We start from the raw sequence: 12,187 nt of genomic DNA, 5'->3' as shown, positions 1-12,187 counted from the left end.
GCCTGTACTAGCCCAGCGCTGGCCGGCTGGGAGGGAGGGAGGGAGGCGGGCGGGTCCGGTGGAGCAGAGCCTGTCCGTTCGTGTGGGGCTCGGCGCCCTACACAAATGTCTTTACCCTACCGCCGAACTTTGCGGGGCTACTTCCCTTACCCAGGAGAAGGGGACGAAAGTTCCCTTCTCCGGAGGTGCCGCCTGTGGTAGCCTGCTGATCTAGTAAGGCTTTTCTTATGTTCTTCTGCTGTTAAGAGAAGGTGCCATGATTTATCTTTAGACACTTATTCGGACTTGCATTGTGGTTTGTTCAAATATCGCAGTTGTTCTCAATGAGAGCCTAAATGGAACATTGATAATGAAGAGTAATCTCTAAAGATAGATTCTTTAGACATTTATTAGAGAGAACAGGCAAGGTCACCAAGACATGAAAAAGCCCATGGACTGGTTGAGAAAGCTCAAGCATTTGCTCTGGACAAGACATGAGAAGACCTCTGAAAATTTAAAGAAATGCATGAAAATAGTTATACTTTGAAAATGTTAAAAGTGTGTTTGCCCACAGATAAATCTTACAGTGGTTTGCTAATTATACTGCTGCAGATGCTTTCATATTTCCCCCTTTCCCTCATGATTACTGAGCAGTGAGTCATGCATTGTTCCCTGGATTCCTGGTAGGTTCATTATTTTCCTGCACTCTTTCTCTCTGACCTGTAATTATCTTACAACTCCAGCCCCAGAGGGCAGCATCCCAAAGTGGGACCTGCTAAACTAGCTTGTGCTAGTTAGAAATAGATTGAAATATAATGCCTCATGAGAGAAAGAGAGGCAACAAAAGCACCCACCATGAAAATGGAAGCCCATATGCTAAGAGCTTCTGCCATTTCCAGTACAAAGAGAGCTTCATACATAGCAATCAAAGTTGAGGGAAAGGCTTACTTCTTCATTGTCTTTCACAGAAGACAAGAACAAAAGTGGCTTTAAATCTGTCAAGCACATCATAGACAGAAGTAACAGCAGCCTGGTATCAGCCACCCCACAGAGAACCGAACTGGTAAATTGCCCATCAGCAAAGAACAAGTGGTGGAAGGGAGAGTGATAGAGAAAAGTAGTCTGAACCAAAAGCATTAACATCCCAATGAAAGTAGTCAATAAATGAGTGACATTAATGATTACTTCTGTTAAATGACATGTGTTCTGATGACATCTGCATAAGAATGCTAATCACTGTAATATGCGTTCAGGACTTATTTGAATAATATGAATGTATAAAGGTTTTTCTGAAAGTATTAAAGCTGGGGTTTAAATCTAACAATCTTACCAGTTCCAGTGAAGAAGGAAATGCTTTCTTTATTTTGCCGTTAGATATATTTTATTCTCTGGGTTGTGCCTGTGATGACTGGTGATGTTGCCTCAGACCTGATTCACTATTGGGTCACATTATTCCCAACTTAAAGTTCTCTCCCCAAGCCATGAACTTTTCATGCATCACTATTAACAACATGGCTAATAGTACAGTCTTATACATGTTTATTCAGAAGTAAACCCACTTTGTTCAATATGGCTTAGCAGTGTTGGCAACAATAGTTTCCCATGATTTTGCTCTCTCATTGAGCACTGGCCTTCCTGCACCAGATCCAACCCCGGACACAATTAACATGACAGTCAAGGCAGGCTGGAGTGGGGGGTGGGGTGGAAGAGCGTGGCGGAATGGTGGAATGGAGGCAGATGGGGCTTTTTTGACAGCGAGAGGGTGGACTGGGAGGTGGAACAGGCCCAGGAGTGGGGTGCGATCAGCCTCGGTAGTGCAGCCACATCCTATCCCCCATTCCTGAGCCTTGCAGCCTTAAATGGGCTGCTCAGATTTGCGCCAGCAAAATCGCTGTTGCGATTTGAGTAGCCCTATAGGGGTAGCTGGGGTAGGACATAGAATAAGAGGAAAAACATCCCCAGATATCGAGTTGCCTCCAGCCGGCACCTACCTTGTGCTGGATACAAGCTTGCCTATTCCAGTGTAAGTTAGGATTGGGCTACCTTTCTGGAGGAAAGTGTTAAGAAGACATAAGAACATAAGAACAGCTCCACTGGATCAGTCCATAGGCCCATCTAGTCCAGCTTCCTGTATCTCACAGCGGCCCACCAAATGCCCCAGGGAGCACACCAGATAACAAGAGACCTCATCCTGGTGCCCTCCCTTGCATCTGGAATTCTGACATAACCTATTCCTAAAATCAGGAGGTTGCGCATACACATCAAGGCTTGTACCCCATAATGGATTTTTCCTCCAGAAACTTGTCCAATCCCCTTTTAAAGGCATCTAGGCTAGACGCCAGCACCACATCCTGTAGCAAGGAGTTCCACAGACCGACCACACACTGAGTAAAGAAATATTTTCTTTTGTCTGTCCTAACCCGCCCAACACTCAATTTTAGTGGATGTCCCCTGGTATTATGTGAGAGTGTAAAGAGCATCTCCCTATCCACTCTGTCCATCCCCTGCATAATTTTGTATGTCTCAATCATGTCCCCCATCAGGCGTCTCTTTTCTAGGCTGAAGAGGCCCAAACGCTGTAGCCTTTCCTCATAAGGAAGGTGCCCCAGCCCTGTAATCATCTTAGTCGCTCTCTTTTGCACCTTTTCCATTTCCACTATGTCTTTTTTGAGATGCGGCGACCAGAACTGGACACAATACTCCAGGTGTGGCCTTACCATCGATTTGTACAACGGCATTATAATATTAGCCGTTTTGTTCTCAATACCCTTCCTAATGATCCCAAGCATAGAATTGGCCTTCTTCACTGCCGCCACACATTGGGTCGACACTTTCATCGACCTGTCCACCACCACCCCAAGATCTCTCTCCTGATCTGTCACAGACAGCTCAGTACCCATCAGCCTATATCTAAAGTTTTGATTTTTTGCCCCAATGTGCATGACTTTACACTTACTGACATTGAAGCGCTAAAGACTAAAAAGTAAACCTAAATGAATATCATTGCTTACTTTTCTTAAATTTCTACTGTGGCAATTAAACTTTTGGCATGAATTTACACTTCAATCCCAGAGCAGCAGTAATCAACTAATCCCTTCAACCTCAAAACTGGATTAATGTTGACATTCCAGAAATGAAAGTTTCTTTAAAAGACATTTCCTCTTTGTTCTAAACAATTCTTTGTGATGTCAGGAGCCATAAAATATCAGAAGACATATGGACACCAAATAAATATAAAATGCATATGCATTTCAGTCGCTTGAAACATTCCTTTGAAGAGTCTGATTCAGAAGTTTTGCAGAAGCTTGGCTTCGTAACATTTGTGAGTACGGTGCTAATGTTTGCCATTTTTCATTCACTTCATCTTCTCATTTAAATATTTGATCCAAATTATGTGGTAGGGTGCTTCAATGTATAGTCATCTCATAAATCTTCATCTCAGCTGCAGTGTTCCACTTAAGTCCTCCCACCCAGCCCATATATATTCGGTATTATTAAATCAAAGCAAAGGATATCAATCTTTCTTGTATGGCGAAAGCTTTCCTTTATAATGCATTGTATACAACAAAACAGATCCACAAGGATTCTACACACTGCAACAGTATCATATATAAAAGTATCATGGCAATTATACGAATCACCTCTACAGCCTATCAAGTCATCGTTCAGGATTTGTGCATTAATTTTGACTGCATCCACTGTGAACAAGGCAAATTTATGAGTGCTTATCTCACACTAATATGGTTATATAATTTGACCCCAAATTATTTTCTCTTTTTCTAATCTTGGTATCACAAGTACAGCTCCGGCTGCACGCTAAGGGCACACAAGGATCTCCAAGTTAACAGTGAATGGATGATATTAATCTTGTCCTCTTCCCAAGAAGGACAGTTCATCAACCAGCAGCATATCTGTGATGGTTGTTCAAGGTAGAGCAAAGGTGATTCCAGTTACAACCTCCAGTTACAGATTCCAGTTACAGTCCCTTATAGATTAGGAGGGACCCATTTACGCGCTAGTCTAGAAGCCTTCTCAGTGAGGTAGTACAGTTTAGTACAGTGTCATTGTCTATGTGGGCAGCAGCACACACAGCAGCACACAAAGCAGCTTCCAAACAAGCACCTTCCCAAGATGGAATCTAAGATGATGCAATCACATGCCAGTACTACTATGATAGGAAAGAAGTGAGTTTCAATCAGCCCACCAAACTGCAAACACATGACATTTTCCCCATGACAGGAGTCAAAGCAAGGAAGATGCTTGCTCCTGTATCTGATGACAAATTGCAATGTAAATGTTTCAAAATGCAAGCACTGGCTGTAGGCATCTCTGCTATGACTTGTCATAGTAGCTGTTGTAAATGCCTGGCTTTTTCAGAGTCCCAAGACACTGGCTGACTCATATAGACCCTATACGGACACTTGAGGCAACTCAGCAGCAACAGCAGCAGAGAGCCAGGGTGGTGTAGTGGCTTGGGAGGTAGACCTGGAGGTTTGAATCCCTCATCTGCCACGAAGCCTCCTGGGTGACCTTGGGTCAGTCACTTTCTCTCAGCCTCACCTACTTCACAGGGTTGTTGTGAGGACAAAAAGAGGGGAGCGGCTGTGTACACCACCCTGAGCTCCTTGGAGGAAGGGTGATGTGAAAAATAAATAAAGCAAACAAAGGAATGAACAACCTTCTAGAACAAAGCAGTTTCGCCTAGATTAGAATATTATTCTCACAATTCCATGGACTGGCTCTGATTGCATACAGGAGCAGCAAAACAATCTAAGGGCGCAATCCGCCGTGGAGGCTTCTGCTGGCCTCCATGCATCGGCGCATCTAGATGCGCTGATGCAGCTTCCTCCTACGGAGGCACAAACGTGCTTGATGGCATGTTTGCAACCCTCCCAAGGCTCCTATGCCGGCATAAGTGCCAGTTAGGATTGCGCCCTAAGGCCGTCCTGTGATTAATCAATCAACTAATTGGTTGGCAACCTTCAGTCTCGAAAGACTATTGTATAAGCCTACAGCACCCAGTATTCCCAGGCGGTCTCCCATCCAAGTACTAACCAGGCCTGACCCTGCTTAGCTTCCGAGTTCAGATGAGATCGGGCATGTGCAGGGTAACAGTTGCTGCTAGGCAATCCTATGCTATGCTCTGTTGTAAAAGGCCCAGCCTGGGCCTCCTGATTGCCCCTGCTTCCAATGGATGCAGTGCACACATCCACGGTGCAGTTGCATTGGCACCAGTGGCAGGGGATTTGATTGGGCATGCGTGACATAAGCTTTCTAGGATCCATGACATAACTTACATTTGTGTAATCAATACAGACTGACTGGCTCTTTCTCTTTACCTCTTTCTTCTTCGATTCCTGTATTCCTGAGATGTTGATGCCCCAACAAATTCCTGCCTGAAAGCGGTATGAAGATACATCCAGAGTCTGCAAAACTATCATAAAGCTGATTGATTTAGCTATGCTGCAAGGAGACATTCTGCCATACAGCATTACTGTATGGCAGCGACATAGCATATTAGACCAGTGGTTCTCAAACTGGTGGGTCACGACCCACCACTTCATGTAAAGCTTCCCCCGTCCCGTTAAGGGCGGGAAAAGGGGAGAGGCAAGGGGGGTGCTATTACTTACTGTGGGCTTCTGCAAGCAGCAGGAGGTGCAGGGAGCCCTGCACACCCCTCCGCAGGGCTCCCTGTGTGTTAGAATGTTGAGAAACAACATGTGCAAACCACTTCCTGTTTGCAGGAGGTGGTTTGCATGTGCTGTTTCTCAACATTCTAACACTCGGGAAGCTCTGCATGGGGCTCCCCCCACCTCCTGCTCCTTACTTCTGTCCACAGTAAGTAGAAGCACCGTCCTCGCCCCCTCCTTAGTGAAGCAATCCTGGAGATTGCATCACTGCCCTTGCCCCTCCCCTGCAAAGACTTAAAGTTGTTAAGTTTCGCTCCCTAAAAGTTTGAAAACCACTGTATTAGACTTTAGGGGGGGAAAAAACAACTGCATTGAGGCCATCGCAGCCAGTTATTTACTGTCATGAGAAGCAGAATCCATCACCAGCAGTGTTGTTTTCACTCTTCAACATTTCTGATGTCAAATTTGTGGCATTTTTATATTTACAAGAGAAATAAGCATTAATAAAAACAAGGTGAAACTACTGCAATCTAAAAAAAAAATGATCCCATTTTCTAGCACAGAGCAAGATTCAGTGTGTAAAGCATTTTCCTTTTTTCTGAAAAGGTGTACAAGTCTTCGAAAAGGCAATAGAGGGCACCAGCCTGCTACTTTCTGTGCAATTCTCCACAGAGCATTTTTCCTGCTGAAATGGCATTTAACATGGCAGGCTTTTCACAATTTGACTTTCAAATCTGAGAGGAAAGCAGTGGGTGAGGGACAGGTTATGGGAATGCAATCCATAGAGGAGACCTCACCCAGGCTTGAGTAATAAGAGACAAGTACATTTCAACTTTTGTGAAATCTGGATTATTATATAAATCCAGTCATCAGTCTGGATGGCCTTAAGCTCTGTATAATTAGATGAGGCTGTATCATTAGTTTGATCAGAAATGAAATAGCCACATGTGCTGCATTTAATTATCACTGTCTTGCTGTGCTGTAAAACAATAATAAACTGAACCCAGAGACCGAGGTACCTGTGCATTCTGTTGGTATGACATATCAAAAAGAGATTGGGGGCCAACTTTCCAGGAAAGGGAACACATGTCCCCATACCTTGAGGGGGTCTCTGTGACTGCCTCCCATCACAAAATGCAGCGCATGCCCCATTGGCATGGCTGCACCGGGACTGGAAAATTGGATAGGATTGGGCCCTGGAACTCCTAGAAGAGGCTAATGCCAGATCACATGTCATGAGGGAAATGAGGGAAATTTCCTTGAAATGAGGAAACTGTTCAGGGAGGTGACAAGGAGGAACAGGGTTGTAATCATGGGGGACTTCAATTATCCTCATATAGACTGGGTCAATTTGTGTTCTGGTCACGAAAAGGAGACCGGATTCCTTGACATGCTAAATGACTGTGCCTTAGAGCAGCTAGTCATGGAGCCCACCAGAGGACAGGTGACTCTGGATCTAATATTGTGCGGTACTCAGGACCTGGTTAGAGATGTCAATGTTATGGAGCCGTTAGGGAACAGTGATCATGTTGTGATCCGTTTTGACATGCACGTTGGGGGAAGAATACCAGGCAAATCTCTCACAAAAACCCTTGACTTCCGATGAGCGGACTTCCCTCAGATGAGGAGGCTGGTTAGAAGGAGGTTGAAAGGGAAGGTAAAAAGAGTCCAATCTCTCCAGAGTGCATGAACGCTGCTTAAAACAACAGTAATAGAGGCCCAGTGGAAGTGTATACCGCAAAGGAAGAAGGGCTCCACTAAGTCCAGGAGGGTGCCCGCATGGCTAACCAGCCAAGTTAGAGAGGCCATAAAGGACAAGGAAGCTTCCTTCCATAAATAGAAGTCTTGCCCTAATAAAGAGAATAAAAAGGAACATAAACTGTGGCAAAAGAAATGTAAGAAGGTGATACGGGAAGCCAAGAGAGACTATGAGGAACGCATGGCCAGCAACATTAAGGGGAATAATAAAAACTTCTTCAAATATGTTAGAAGCAGGAAACCCGCCAGAGAAGCGGTTGGCCCTCTGGATGGTGAGGAGGGAAAGGGGAGATAAAAGGAGACTTAGAGATGGCAGAAAAATTAAATGAGTTCTTTGCATCTGTCTTCACAGCAGAAGACCTCGGGCAAATACCGCTGCCCGAACGGCCCCTCCTGACCAATGAGTTACTTCAGATAGAGGTGAAAACAGAATATGTTTCAGACCTCATTGATAAATTAAAGATCAATAAGTCACCGGGCCCTGATGGCATCCATCCAAGAGTTATTAAGGAATTGAAGAATGAAGTTGCTGATTTCTTGACTAAAATATGCAACTTGTTCCTCAAACGGCCACGGTGCCAGAGGATTGGAGGATAGCAAATGTCATGCCAATCTTTAAAAAGAGAAAGAGGGGAGACTCGGGAAACTATAGGCCAGTCAGCCTAACATCTATACCAGGTAAGATGGTGGAATGCCTCATCAAAGATAGAATCTCAAAACTCATAGACGAACAGGCCTTGCTGAGGGAGAATCAGCATGGCTTCTGTAAGGGGAAGTCTTGCCTCACAAACCTTTTAGAATTCTTTGAAAAGGTCAACAGGCATGTGGATGCGGGAGAACCCATGGACATTATATATCTGGACTTTCAGAAGGCATTCGACACGGTCCCTCACCAAAGGCTACTGAAAAAACTTCACAGTCAGGGAATTAGAGGGCAGGTCCTCTCCTGGATTGAGACCTGGTTGAAGACCAGGAAACAGAGAGTGGGTGTCAATGGGCAATTTTCACAATGGAGAGAGTTGAAAAGCTGTGTGCCGTAAGGATATGTCCTGGGACCTGTGCTTTTCAACCTCTTCATAAATGACCTGGAAACAGGGGTGAGCAGTGAGGTGGCAAAGTTTGCAGACAACACCAAACTTTTCTAAGTGGTGAAGACGTGATTTTGAGGAGATCCAGAAGGATCTCTCCAGACTGGCAGAATGGGCAACAAAATGGCAGATGCATTTCAATGAAAGTAAGTGTAAAGTCATGCACATTGGGGCAAAAAATCAAAACTTCACATATAGGCTAATGGGTTCTGAGCTGTCTGTGACAGGTCAGGAGAGAGATCTTGGGGTGGTGGTGGACAGGTCGATGAAAGTGTCGACCCAATGTGCGGTGGCAGTAAAGAAGGCCACTTCTATGCTTGCGATCATTAGAAAAGGTACTGAGAACGAAACAGCTAATATTATAATGCCGTTGTACAAATCAATGGTAAGGCCACACCTGGAGTATTGTGTCCAGTTCTGGTCGCCGCATCTCAAAAAAGACATAGTGGAAATGGAAAAGGTGCAAAAGAGAGCCACTAAGATGATTACGGGGCTGGGGCACCTTCCTTATGAGGAAAGGCTACGGCGTTTGGGCCTCTTCAGCCTAGAAAAGAGACGTCTGAGGGGGGACATGATTGAGACATACAAAATTATGCAGGGGATGGACAGAGTGGATAGGGAGATGCTCTTTACACTCTCACATAATACCAGAACCAGGGGACATCCACTCAAATTGAGTGTTGGGCGGGTTAGGACAGACAAAAGAAGATATTTCTTTACTCAGCGTGTGGTCGGTCTGTGGAACTCCTTGCCACAGGATGTGGTGCTGGCGTCTAGCCTAGATGCCTTTAAAAGGGGATTGGACAAGTTTCTGGAGGAAAAATCCATTATGGGGTACAAGCCATGATGTGTATGCGCAACCTCCTGATTTTAGAAATGGGTTATGTCAGAATGCCAGTGCAAGGGAGGGCACCAGGATGAGGTCTCTTGTTATCTGGTGTGCTACCTGGGGCATTTGGTGGGCCGCTGTGAGATACAGGAAGCTGGACTAGATGGGCCTATGGCCTGATCCAGTGGGGCTGTTCTTATGTTCTTATGTTCTTATATCTTCTTAACACTTTCCTCCAGACAGGTAGCCCAATCCTAACTTACACTGGAATAGGCAAGCTTGTATCCAGCACAAGGTAGGTGCTGGCTGGAGGCAACTCGATATCTGGGGATGTTTTTCCTCTTATTCTATGTCCTACCCCAGCTACCCCTATAGGGCTACTCAAATCGCAACAGCGATTTTGCTGGCGCAAATCTGAGCAGCCTATTTAAGGCTGCAAGGCTCGGGAATGGGGGATAGGATGTGGCTGCACTACCGAGGCTGATCGCACCCCACTCCTGGGCCTGGGTCTGGCCTGGATGCCTTTAAAAGGGAATTGGACAAGTTTCTGGAGGAAAAATCCATTATGGGGTACAAGCCATGATGTGTATGCGCAACCTCCTGATTTTAGAAATTGGCTATGTCAGATGCAAGGGTGGGCACCAGGATGCAGGTCTCTTGTTATCTGGTGTGCTCCCTGGGGCATTTGGTGGGCCGCTGTGAGATACAGGAAGCTGGACTAGATGGGCCTATGGCCTGATGCAGAGGGGCTGTTCTTATGTTCTTATGTCAAGTGGCACGCTGTTTGCAAACCAAAGGTGGAATGCACTTTTTCACCTTAAAATATCCTGCAGCTAAGAATGAACAAGACCGAGTCCCTAACTCTAAATGATTTTGCAATACAATTGCTATAGATATATTTTGGAGTTTCATTAGGTCGAAGTGTTGCAGTACAAAGTGTGGAATCAATTATATACCCAGAACTCTTCATTTATTTGTACAACTTTGGATTCTTGGGAATCTCAGCTTGCATTTTATTTTTGAAAGTTTTCATGGTTGCTGTTGAGATACATTTGAGAACAAACACTTGGCATTTGAAAAAAAGCTTCTTTCCATGTTTCCTATCTACACACTCAAAATTTTTCCTGTTGCCCTGCATACTACACAGCAGTGGCTTCAGGGGTCAGTCAGGTCAGGCTGAGGGTTCATAATCAACAGAAAACCCATCTGGCCAGACCAGCCCCGAGCCCTCAATAATGGTGGCCATGGTGTGAACTTATGTTCCAATGGTTCCATAATCATCTGTGGGCTGGCTGGGGGACACTATGGGGAAGTTCAGGGTAGGGCTTTGCCCCAGGTCCCCTAGCCATCTGGAGCCAGCACTGACACTGCTTGAAGAATCTCAAACATTGGACTCATAACAAAGCAAGTTTATGTAAAAGAAGCAATATGTTCTGCAGACAGGATTCAGATGGTGCTCTAAAGAATGTGGAAGAATCCAAAGCCTAAGGCCAGCAACTATGGAAGTAGAACGGCAGGCAGATGAAATTCAACATGCATAAGTACAAAGTGGTGATATGTGTAGGGGCTAAAAGAAATCAGAAGTTTGCAGATGCATTGATGAGGTGTTAATTGGCTATAACATCACAGGAAAGACTAGAGATCTTGGGGTCATCTTTGAAAGCTCATTTAAATCCTCACCTCATTATGCTGCACCAGAACAAAGGCACATGCAATGCTAGCCATAATTAGGAACAGGGCTGAAAATAAAAAGAGGCCTGCCATCCTGTAGACCTGATAATGTATCACCAACCAAAGGAGAGTACTGTTGTCTGTCTCAAGCTGCAGAAAAGGGCAACTTCAGTGAATAGCAAGTTCATAAAATTATGAATGGTGTGAACACAGTGATGAAAAAGAAAATGATTCTAACCCCAGTACTGTTTCTTAAAGATGGCAACTACTTGCTTTAACTACTTGGCTGTATGTTCTGGTCACAGTACTAGGACATGGTGTGAAGCACCTTGATGAAACGAAGTATATCCATGTTTGTTCAGAACCTGGAGGGAAGACCTGCTGGGAACAAACTGTATAAACTGTATGAACTGTTGTGATGGAAAGAAGGCAGGATAGAAACGTTACAAACGAACAAGAATAAGAATTGCTTTATGTGAAAATAAAGTATTTCTTTACCCAGCGTGTAGTTAATCTGTGGAACTCCTAGCCATAGAATATGGTGATTGTGTCTGGCCTGGATGCCTTTAAATAGGGATTGGACAGATTTCTGGAAGAAAACTCAATCAGAGAGTACAAGCCACGATGGGCATATGCAACCTCCAGGTTTTAGAAATAGGCTACCTCAGAATGCCAGGTGCAAGGGAATGGCAACAGGATGCAGGCATCTTGTTTTGTGCTCCCTGATTCATCTGATGGGCCACCGTGAGAGACAGGAAGCTGGACTAGATGGACCTTTGACCTGATTCAATGGAGCTCTTATGTTCTTACGTGCACTTACTGTTCACATAAAGGATTAGTTTCTTCAGTATATGGTGACACCCATTTCTTTAGTGACTTACAAGGATTAGACACATTACTTGTGATGGTAAAATGAAGATCTATTAATGACTGTTAGCTAAAAACAGGACCACCTACTGTTTATTACCAGATGCTGTGTATTCAAGGAATAACTATCAGCATCATGCTATGACTATGAGCTTCAATGGGCATCTGGTCGGTCCCTGCTAGAAGCAGAATGCTGGATTAGGGTAGTCGTTTAGTTGGATTCTTATGTATTACAAACAGCCATAAACAAGTCTCTCCGCAGAGGCCATGGTGCTCTGTTTAATACTGTTAGAAGCTGACCTAGGTGTCTTTTGTTTTTTTTTTTTGGATGGTTGGGAATAAATCTTCAATCAAATTATCTCTGT

General features: G+C 44.6%; 1 pseudogene; it reads right to left on the bottom strand.

Annotated features, from left to right (window-relative positions):
• Positions 1-4,985: 4,985 nt before the first annotated feature.
• On the bottom strand, positions 4,986-5,106 carry LOC136646330 (5S ribosomal RNA; annotated as a pseudogene).
• Between the last annotated feature and the right edge of the window lie 7,081 nt (positions 5,107-12,187).

The sequence above is a fragment of the Tiliqua scincoides genome, chromosome 3, assembly GCF_035046505.1.
Source record: "Tiliqua scincoides isolate rTilSci1 chromosome 3, rTilSci1.hap2, whole genome shotgun sequence".
NCBI classification, from domain to species: domain Eukaryota; kingdom Metazoa; phylum Chordata; class Lepidosauria; order Squamata; family Scincidae; genus Tiliqua; species Tiliqua scincoides.
The sequence above is the reverse complement of the archived record's forward strand: the minus strand, read 5'-3'. Positions and strand labels throughout refer to the sequence as shown.